This window comes from Dendronephthya gigantea, unplaced genomic scaffold (assembly GCF_004324835.1).
Source record: "Dendronephthya gigantea isolate DGI-Jeju-01 unplaced genomic scaffold, DenGig_1.0 000393F, whole genome shotgun sequence".
Lineage (NCBI taxonomy): Eukaryota > Metazoa > Cnidaria > Anthozoa > Malacalcyonacea > Nephtheidae > Dendronephthya > Dendronephthya gigantea.
In genome coordinates, this window is record NW_021163403.1 from 9,347 (window position 1) to 19,762 (window position 10,416).

Here is a 10,416-nt window from a genome sequence, read left to right on the forward strand (position 1 = left end):
ATCTCAGTAAAAAGCAAGCAAAAAATAAACGTAAAAGAATCCTATATCGCACTAAAATTAAAGAAGGTAAGATCAATCAACATAAGAAGAAATCTAAAGTCCCACATCCTAACTTCCATTCCACCAAATCATGGAAAAGAAATATCAATTGTAACAAATACCTCACTCATCATCAAAAGAAAAGTTTGTTCTCTGTTCACAATCTATCCCGTCAACGCGAAAGGAATCAATCTATTATTTTAAATCTACAACAATCTGTTAGCAAAGAAGTATTTTGTCCATCCGGTTCGATCACCACCTCTTCAACTAAAGTTCAACACCCATATACAGACGACATCCTCAATACCATCAGCTCTCTTAACGAAGAAATTTCAGATATCGACCGAAGAATTTATAACATCAAATATGAGCACATTAAAACCACTAATAACAGATGCAATAATCTCAAAATAGCCAGCAGCAATAAAGGACACACCCTCAGACAGCGTATCTACAGATTGAAATCCAACCTTAACCTCTTCATCCATTGCCTTCACAACAGATTGACCCTTTCTAATTCTAATTTGGCTAACATACTATCAGAAGATATTGAATCGCATCGTAAATCATCTATCGCCAGAGAACAGATTAACCTGAAAAATTCGCATAAAATCCATAACTTCACAGATATCAATCTCTCTAAAGATCTAACCGACATTCTCAACAAAGGTACCAACTTCATTCCAACATCTTCACACCTATTACAATCCGAATTGAAGAACACTGTCATATCCGAAACTAATGCCGCCCTTGTCAAACTTATTAAAGCTCCAAACATCACAGAAAAACCACTCAAACCATCTAATACCATAGCTAAAACCTCCTTTAATAAAGATAATGCAAAGAACGAGAATGCTACTAGATTGGTCGAAAACGAAAAAGGCAAACCTAACTTCAATAACTACGCTTACGATTATGTTCACTCCACAGCTAATTATGCCAAAGAATTTACTGATACCTTTGATTTTAACAGCATTATTCATACAAACCTCTGTAACATTTCATCCTCCTCTTTTAAACTTTTCAAAGATCTACAGAATAATAAAGACATCAATTTTACACAATTTGATAAAAACATGGGCTGGGCCCTTTTACCTACGCACTGGTATCTAAAAGAATACGAAAGACAACTGCAAGATAGTCAGACATATGAAGCCATTAAAGATCTCAATATCCTACAACATATCATAGAGAGTAACAATTTTATTATCAACATGCAAAAGCGTTTTTCAAATTTTCTATCCTGCAACAACCGCAACCTTCTTCAACCTCTACAACCAGATCAAGTCCAGATACCCTTTATGAAGCTCCTGCCGAAAATACACAAGCTAACAGATACAGCCTCACCCAGCAACTTAACCAAATTAACCGGCCGACCTATCATCACTGCTCACTCCTGGTCCACCTCTAACGTATCAAGATTACTCGGCACAGAACTCGATTCCATTGTATTGCAACTTAAGAACCTCTTCATCTCCAAAGGCTTTCATTTCCCATTAATTTCTAATTCCAACGATCTCATTGATTTACTTCAAAATCATCACATTTTTAACATTCAAGATTTTCAACTTACCACTTTTGACTTCACATCGTTATACACTAAGATTACTTTACATGATACCATTAATGCCATTATCTCTAGTTGCAAGTTATTGAAACTTCCTCGCTTATATCGAGACTATCTTCTCAACCTTAACAATTTTATTAACAACCGTAATTACTTCACAGTAGGTCGTAATATTTACAGACAAATTCAAGGAGTTGCCATGGGGAGCTATCATAGCAGACAAATTGCAGATATTGTGTTACTACTCAGCGAACTCAACTTCTTTTCTTCTCACAAAACAGACACTCTTTGTCTTTTCTCTAGATATATCGATGATGGATTTATGCTTACTCGCAATGCACAGTTAGATTCTTTAATTAACAAACTAGTTTCCTTCTATCCTAGCCAAATTCCTATAACATTCAATTCCAATCAACTTTCTGTTAATTACCTAGATCTTACCATCTCCTTAAATCATTACACCATACTACACGGTAAAATTCATTACCAAGTCTTTCAAAAACCGAATCAGAAATATATGTACCCACATTTTTCATCCAACCACCCTCAACACATTTTCACTGGCATCATCAAGACGGAAACCATCCGATACAGCAGACTCTCATCCACCCTGCAAGACTACAACTTTATATGTAAACTATTTTCCCTACGTCTGAAATCCCTTGGATACCCATCCTTATTAATCAAACAAAATACCTATCCCTATCGCAACTATGTATTCCATAAACAGTTGAAAAACAAACCCGAAAGAAGAAAAAGAAGAAAGCCTATAATTTCTTCTCTGTTTTACAAATCTAAATTTAACAAGCATGCAAGAACGGATAAAATTGTTAAACACATTCTCAACAAATATCACAATCCTCATATTCATAAGTTTCCAAAGTATATTGTAACTCTAACAAGCTCTATTATTTTCTATTAACTAACAGGAAATTACACAATAAACTTATATAAAAGGTTTTCTTCATAGGTAGAATATTATATAATTTACCAGTTGAATCTTTGTAAATAATTTGATCTTATGCTATGAGTAATGATGTATTTAAATTGCATATGCATGTAAATCTGTATATAATATTTAGCATGCATTCAAATGTTAGGCCTTACTCGATGTTAAATGAGATTTAACTGCATCCTATGTAGACTTTACATTCAATTTCTCCAATTGATGCAATGTTTTATAAATTTTAAATAATTTTTTGACTATAAAGATTTTATAGCTATGATCCAATGTTTTTTCACGTGGTCACATTCCATTACAATAACTTCGATATTTCTCAATCGCTGATTATATTTCATTCTTAATTTGCTTTTCATACCTTTTATCGATATAATTTCCATTCACTTTCACCACGATCGTCGATTTTAATCCTCCGATTTCATATTTTCTCCCTCTATAGTTCTCCAATATATCAGTAAACACTAGCCCTTACGGTTTAGATTTCAAAATTGCTCTCGCGATATCACGAATAGTTACCATGACAACAAGGATCTTTGTGATTATTTAAGAGCGCGAAAATTTGTTTTAAGAATCAAGCTCCTCAAAGTTTTTCTCACGTAAGTCCTCTGAATTTTCCATATTCGTTTAAAATTTCATTAGGTTTTGTGTCTCATTGTAATTTATTACATGTTCAGATGTAATTTTTCCAGGTTTTTTACAACTTCCGGTAATTTTGCGTAACATCCGGTTTATTTGTTTACATATTTCTCCGTATTCGTACAATACAAGTCGACGGTTTTTATGCGGGTTGTAGGCTTAATTTGTACGCGAATAGGACATTTAGATAATTTTAATATACTTTAGGGTTTTTCCATAAAGGTTGTTGTCGAAATTCGTCATAATATCCGTTATAACGGTTCATTCATATATACCTTCATCCTATACATCCTACCGTCGATTTAGTGCGACTTCTGTTTATTAACAGTAAACTCTTTTCATCCTCTGCTGTTCGTATACTTTTAACGGGCGTGTCGTTCCAAGACCCGCCGGTGGGTTAGAAACACGCCTCCCAGTCATGCTTGGAACCTGAAGATATCATGACATTGTTTCTTTAGAAACAATTTTGGGCAAGGCCATAGTAGCTCAAGCTTCCGCAATTACTTTGGCTTTGGTTATTTCATTCATATTGAGCACCCGGGTTTTGCGCATCCATTTACCCCTCTCTCTCTCTTTCTCTCACCGTTTCTTATTTTCTTTTATTCATCCTTTAAGTAATTTACTCAATATTTATTCAATATAGATCCTATTGTTATTATAATGTCTCATAACCGTTACCTTCAACTATACCATACATCGTTCAAGCATAAACCTAAACATGATATAATCACTCTACGCAATAACCTTTTTTGTCTGTTCAATGGGGATATTTTCTATTCTCTTTTACTCTGGCCTAACGACATCAAACTAACCTTTTGGAAGAAACCCATCGACGACACTTCTACCTTCAAACTCTTTTTGTTTTTACTTGGAAATGGAGCATCCCCAGACTATTCAGCAGAATGGATTTTAAGTTCACAGCTCTGGTCAAATCAAAGGAAAGCTGAAAAAAGAGCAAGACAACTCGATTTTATTTTTAATAATCTTTATAATAATCAACACAAGTGGTTTTATTTTGATTTATACAAGCAGGAATGGTGTTTTTTAAATGGTCTACCTAGAAATGTCACTGAATAATTATTCCTGCAATTATAAATTTGTAAACCTCATAGATTTACTCTCTTAAATTACCTTAATTTTGTAATCTCCATTTGTAATCTATTTATCTTTAATTAGAACCTTTATAAATATATATTTATGTATATATAGTTTTTATGCTTAACAATTTAATTGTAATCTCATATTCTTAACAGCATCATTTGTAATATGTGTTAAATTTGTATTTGTTTTCTCTGCCCTTCCTCGTTCCCCTCGGGCCCTTTCTCTATTTCCATTGCATCATAAGTAACAGGAAATTCACTGACAATATTGCACACGGTAATCTTGATAGAAAGATTCTTAGACACATTTCATTTACCTTAATTTATTGTTTATATACAATTTAGACTTTTACATGTATTTTATTCACTTACCATGAATGTAGACTTTTTTGCACAATCCTCTGTTTCGCACTCTTTGCACTATTTCACTCTCACTATTAACGAAAATTTATAATATTCACATTAATTTCATTTAATATACCAAGAGAACGAGAAATTTCTTAGCAAAAATTTATTTAATATCAACTCATTTTTTACTTTCAACGATTATTTTCACAACGAGGAAGAAGTGTGCTGCTCATGCAGAAGTCGCTCCCTCCATACAGACTGCTACTATACTACAATATACTGCTATATTACAGACTGCTACTATAACTTTACTTGCTATTGGAAACCCTACCTAAGGGATTCCATTTTATAGAACAACCTTAAAGCCACATAGATTGATAGTATTCTACCTTTCTTATCCGAATTCGGATAATCAATTACAAAAGATATATATATATATATCTAGATAGAGAATTTTATAACATTTTAATTGCTTGAAGAATGGCCCCCCGATAACTTCGGTATAATTTATATTGCCCGATTCGATTAAAATGGACCCCGTCAGGTAGAAATGGCGTCACGGAAGGTCGTATAAAGCCATGGTGTGTCCATAAAAACACTCTCGGGACCTTCTCTAAAACTACCTGTAGATAATTGTTCAGCATTAAACGCTGCTTTTCAAAAAGAGGGTTGTTCTTTCGCGGGGAAATCATGCATGCGCATACCAATTTTACGTGATATTGATCCAGCAATAAAGCAACCAAGTCGTCAATGCGTGACCCGACTGTTTCGGGCCTTAAGGAGGACAAATCGTTCGTGCCTATCTCCAGAATAACAATATCTGGGGCACACCGAGAAACTACGCCTAAATCAAATTTGCGAATCTTCTTCACTGTTCTACCCCCTATACCGTGTAGAGAAACTCTCGCTGTGCCCTTGAGTTTAAAGGTTGGGCACATGCGAATATCCCGTTTATGTTTCAGGTCGCACTGTAGGCGACGAACAAATGAGTGTCCCAGGACCAAAACTTTTGGGGGTACCATTGTGTATTCGTAGCTACTATCTGTATGTATATCAATATATAAATATATAGAAAAACAAGTAGAACACTTCTGTAAATACCTTTCAACTTTAAAGGAGATCTGTCTTTCGCGATGTCACGCTTAAACTGACCGTTTATGGTTTGGGTATTCGGTCTTTGTTAGTTTTCGATTTGCTGCTGGCCATTGACCACCTTTCCCATATTGCGTGCCATCCATTACCTGTCGGTCTTTTAGATAAGACGCAAAGCCCATAATATAAGATTTTTAATCATCGTCGACAAGGCGTATCCCCTTGGGGGAACACCTTGCCTTAATAGTCTATTTATAAAATCACATTACATAAATTTCTTATTTCCTTCGTAAATATTTTGTTTTATATTATACTGTACAATCATTCACATGATGGTTATAGTCGGTGCAAACACGCAGTTTGCTTGCAACTGCACATACCATTGTTGTTTTTGGAACTTAAAATTTATGCCAAGAGGATTTACTCGTTGTGATGTTTAATATTGGAGATAAGTTGTTTTTTTTAATTACATTGTACTAGATTATATATTTACATATCTATAGAGTATATGTTTACTGTTTAAATATTCATTAAATCAGTATCATTTAACATTTACATATAACCCAGTGGCACCAATAGGGCTAGTAACATGCTATGGAAGAAATGTTGCAAACACTTTTTAGAAACAGATTTTAAATGATTTTTCCATAGGTTTTCGCACTTTGTATACATGATAATGTTCGCTTAATTCTACTGTTTCTAAAACTTCAATATATATATATATATATATATATATATATATATATATATATATTATATATATATATATATATATATATATATATATATATATATATATATATATATATATATATATTATATTATAGTACTATAAGGTATCATAAAGTACTACGAATTACTTATATAGTAAATAATCACCAAAACGTTTAGGAGGCCAACACTGCCTTCTTGGTTTAGGCGATAGCTATCCGTTTTGACGCGAAACTTCAAAGTCACGACCGCTGGACTCGATTTCTTCAACAACTGTTTCCGAGACAACGTGTCCGCGATGTTTTCTGGACCCGGAAGATACTTAACAGTAAAATCATAATTCTGCAATCTCAGAACCCACGTTTCGACTCTGCAGAGGGCCTATGGGTTTTGGAATAAATCACTTCTAATGGTTTATGGTCTGTCAAAACCTCAAAGTGAATCCCGAACAAATACACATGAAAACGCTCACAAGCCCATACTATACTTAATGCTTCTTTCTGCGTCTGAGAATACCGCCTTTCCATGTCAGAAAGAAATCTACAAGCATATGCCACAACCTTCATTACATTTTGTTGCTTTTGCACAAGCACTGCACCAAGACCAACAGGACTAGCATCTGAGATTATCGATGTTTCTGCATCTTTATCAAAAAAAGCCAATGAATCAGCGGTAGACATCGTATTCTTAAGCTCTTGAAACACCTTATTCTGTTCATTTCCACAAACAAAAGGTGTAGTTGTCCTGGTTAACTTCCGCAGGGGTTCAGCCGTTATAGCTAAATCTGGAATGAACAGACTACAGAAATTTACCAGGCCAATAAAACTTCGAACTTCAGAGGCTGTTTTCGGCTCCGTAGCATTCACCACAGCCCTGACTTTCTCCTCAGTGAGCCCAATTGTAGTTTATTTGCCTTGTCTCTGATACGGATTGATACAGATTGATCTAATCTTCATAAAATGTTTTATTCTCTGTTTTATTCTATGTTACAGCATCATCCAGCAAGCCAACAACCCTGCTAATTACGCATGCATATTTATACCTTACAGCCTAATTAAATATTCAATATATATATCACATAGACTACAAGATCTGGAGCTGAACGCCCATAGTCATTTAATTTACTTTATCCTTTTCACAAAGTTCATAATGAAAAACGGTTGTGGTAGAATTCGAACCATCGATTTAACACATCGGAGACCATTGTTTTCACCACTAGACCACAAGGTCTTGTGCTGAACGGTTATGGTTATTTAATTTACTTTATCCTTTTCACGAAGTTCATAATGAAAAACGGTTATGGTAGGATTCGCACCATCGATTTACCACTTGGGAGACCATCCTCCTCGCCACTCGACTACAAGGTCTTATGCTGGATGGCCTTGGTTATTTAGTTTTCTTTATCCTTTTACGAAGTTCATAATAAAAAAAGCTTTTGGCAGGATTCGACCCATCGACTTAACACTTGGGAGACCATCGTCTTCGCCACTAGACCGCAAGGTCTTGTGCTGAATGACCCTGGTTATTTAGTCTACCTTATCCTTTCACGAAGTTCATAATAAAAAATAGTTTTGGCAGGATTCGAAACATCGATTTAACACTTGGGAGAAAATTGTCTTAGCCACTTGACCACAAGTTCTTTTGGTGATCGGCTATGTTTATTTGATCTACTTTACTGTTTTAACGAAGTTCATAATGAAAAAGGGTTATGGTAGGATTCGAACCATCGATTTACCACTTGGGAGACCATCTCCCTCGCCACTAGACAGCAAGATCTTGTTCTGAACGGTAATGATCATTTAATTTATTTTATCCTTTTAACGAAGTTCATAATGAAAACGGTTAAGGTAGGATTCGAACCATCGATTTAACACTTGGGAGACCATCGTCTTCGCCTCTAGACCGCAAGGTCTTGTGCTGGATGACCATGGTTATTTAGTCTACTTTATCCTTTCACGAAGTTCATAATAAAAATAGTTTTAGCAGGATTCGAAACATCGATTTACCACTTAAGAGACAGTTGTCTTAACCATTAGACTGCAAGGTCTTGTGCTGAACGGTTATGGTTATTTAATTTATTTATCCTTTTCACGAAGTTCATAATGAAAACGGTTATGGTAGGATTCGAGCTATTTATTTAACACTTGGGAGACCATCGTCTTCGCCACTAGACCACAAGGTCTTGTACTTGACGGCCATGGTAATTTAGTTTACTTTACCCTTTTACGAAGTTCATAATAAAAAATGGTTTTGGCAGGATTCGAAACATCGATTTACCACTTAAAAGACAGTTGTATTAGCCATTAGACTGCAAGGTCTTGTGCTGAATGGCGATGGTTATTTAATTTGTTTTATTCTTTTCACGAAGTTCATAATGAAAAAGACATGGCAGGATTCTAACCATCGATTTACTACTTGCGAGACGATTGTCTTCGCCAGTAGGCTGCAAGATCTTTTGCTGAGCGGTTATGGTTATTTAATTTGCTTTATCCTTTTCACGAAGTTCATAATGAAAAAGGTTATGGTAGGATTCGAATCATCGATTTAACACTTGGGAGACAATTGACTTAGCCACTAGAATGCAAGATCTTGTGCTGAACAGCCATGGTTATTTAATTTACTTTATTCCTTTCACGAAGTTCATAATGAAAAACAGTTATGGTAGGATTCGAACCATCGATTTACCACTTGGGAGACCATCCTCCTCGCCACTCGACTACAAGGTCTTTTGCTGGATGGCCATGGTTATTTAGTTTACTTTCTCTTTTTACGAAGTTCATAATAAAAAAAAGAAAGCTTTTGGCAGGATTCGAAACATCGATTTAACACTTGGGAGACCATTGTCCTCGCCACTAGGCCACAAGGTCTTGTGCTGCACGGTTATGGTTATTTAATTTACTTTATCCTTTTCACGAAGTTCATAATGAAAAACGGTTATGGTAGGATTCGTCCCATCGATTTAACACTTGGGAGACCATCGTCTTCACCACTAGACCGCAAGGTCTTGTGCTGGATGACCATGGTTATTTATTTTACTTTATCCTTTCACGAAGTTCATAATAAAAAATGGTTTTGGCAGGATCCGAAACATCGATTTAACACTTGGGAGAAAATTTTCTTAGTCACTAGACCACAAGTTCTTCGGGAGAACGGCTATGTTTATTTTATCTACTTTATCGTTTTCAAGAAGTTCATAATAAAAAACTGTTATCGTAGGATTCGAACCATCGATTTAACACTTGGAAGACGATTGTTTTGGCCACTAGACCACAAGGTCTTCTGCTGAACAGTTATGGTTATTTAATTTACTTTATCCTTTTCAGGAAGTTCATAATGAAAACGGTTATGGTAGGATTTGAACCATCGATTTAACACGTGGGAAACCATCGTCTTCGCCACTAGACCACAAGGTCTTGTGCTGGATGGCTACGATTATTTAGTTTACTTTACCCTTTCCACGAAGTTCATAATGAAAAACGGTTATGGTAGGATTCGAACCATCGATTTACCACTTATGAGACCATTGTCCTCGCCACTAAACGCAAGATCTTGTACTGAATGGCCATGGTTATTTAATCTACTTTATTCTTTTCACGAAGTTCATAATGAAAAAGGTCATGGCACGATTCGAACCATCGATTTAACACTTGGGAGAAAATCGTCTTCGCCACTAGACCACAAGGTCTTGTGGTGGATGACCCTAGTTATTCAGTCTACTTTATCCTTTCACGAAGTTCATAATAAAAATAGTTTTAGCAGGATTCGAAACATCGATTTACCACTTAAGAGACAGTTGTCTTAACCATTAGACTGCAAGGTCTTGTGCTGAACGGTCATGGTTATTTAACTTACTTTATTCTTTTCACGAAGTTCATAATGAAAAAGGTCATGGCAGGAATCTAACCATCGATTTACTATTTGGGAGACGATTGTCTTCGGCACTAGACTGCAAGTTCTTGTGC

General features: G+C 35.4%; 1 long non-coding RNA gene across 2 annotated transcripts; it reads right to left on the bottom strand.

The window, feature by feature from the left end:
* Positions 1 to 1,001: 1,001 nt before the first annotated feature.
* LOC114542769 lies at positions 1,002 to 4,741 on the bottom strand. 2 transcript variants are annotated; one of them, XR_003689759.1, is made up of 4 exons: positions 4,676 to 4,741; positions 4,016 to 4,146; positions 2,926 to 3,632; positions 1,002 to 1,070 (listed from the first exon to the last, which is right to left on the bottom strand). It is a non-coding gene; the product is annotated as an uncharacterized LOC114542769 (long non-coding RNA). The 2 variants fall into 2 exon arrangements; XR_003689758.1 differs by lacking the exon at positions 1,002 to 1,070 and having other exon boundaries at positions 2,541 to 3,632.
* Between the last annotated feature and the right edge of the window lie 5,675 nt (positions 4,742 to 10,416).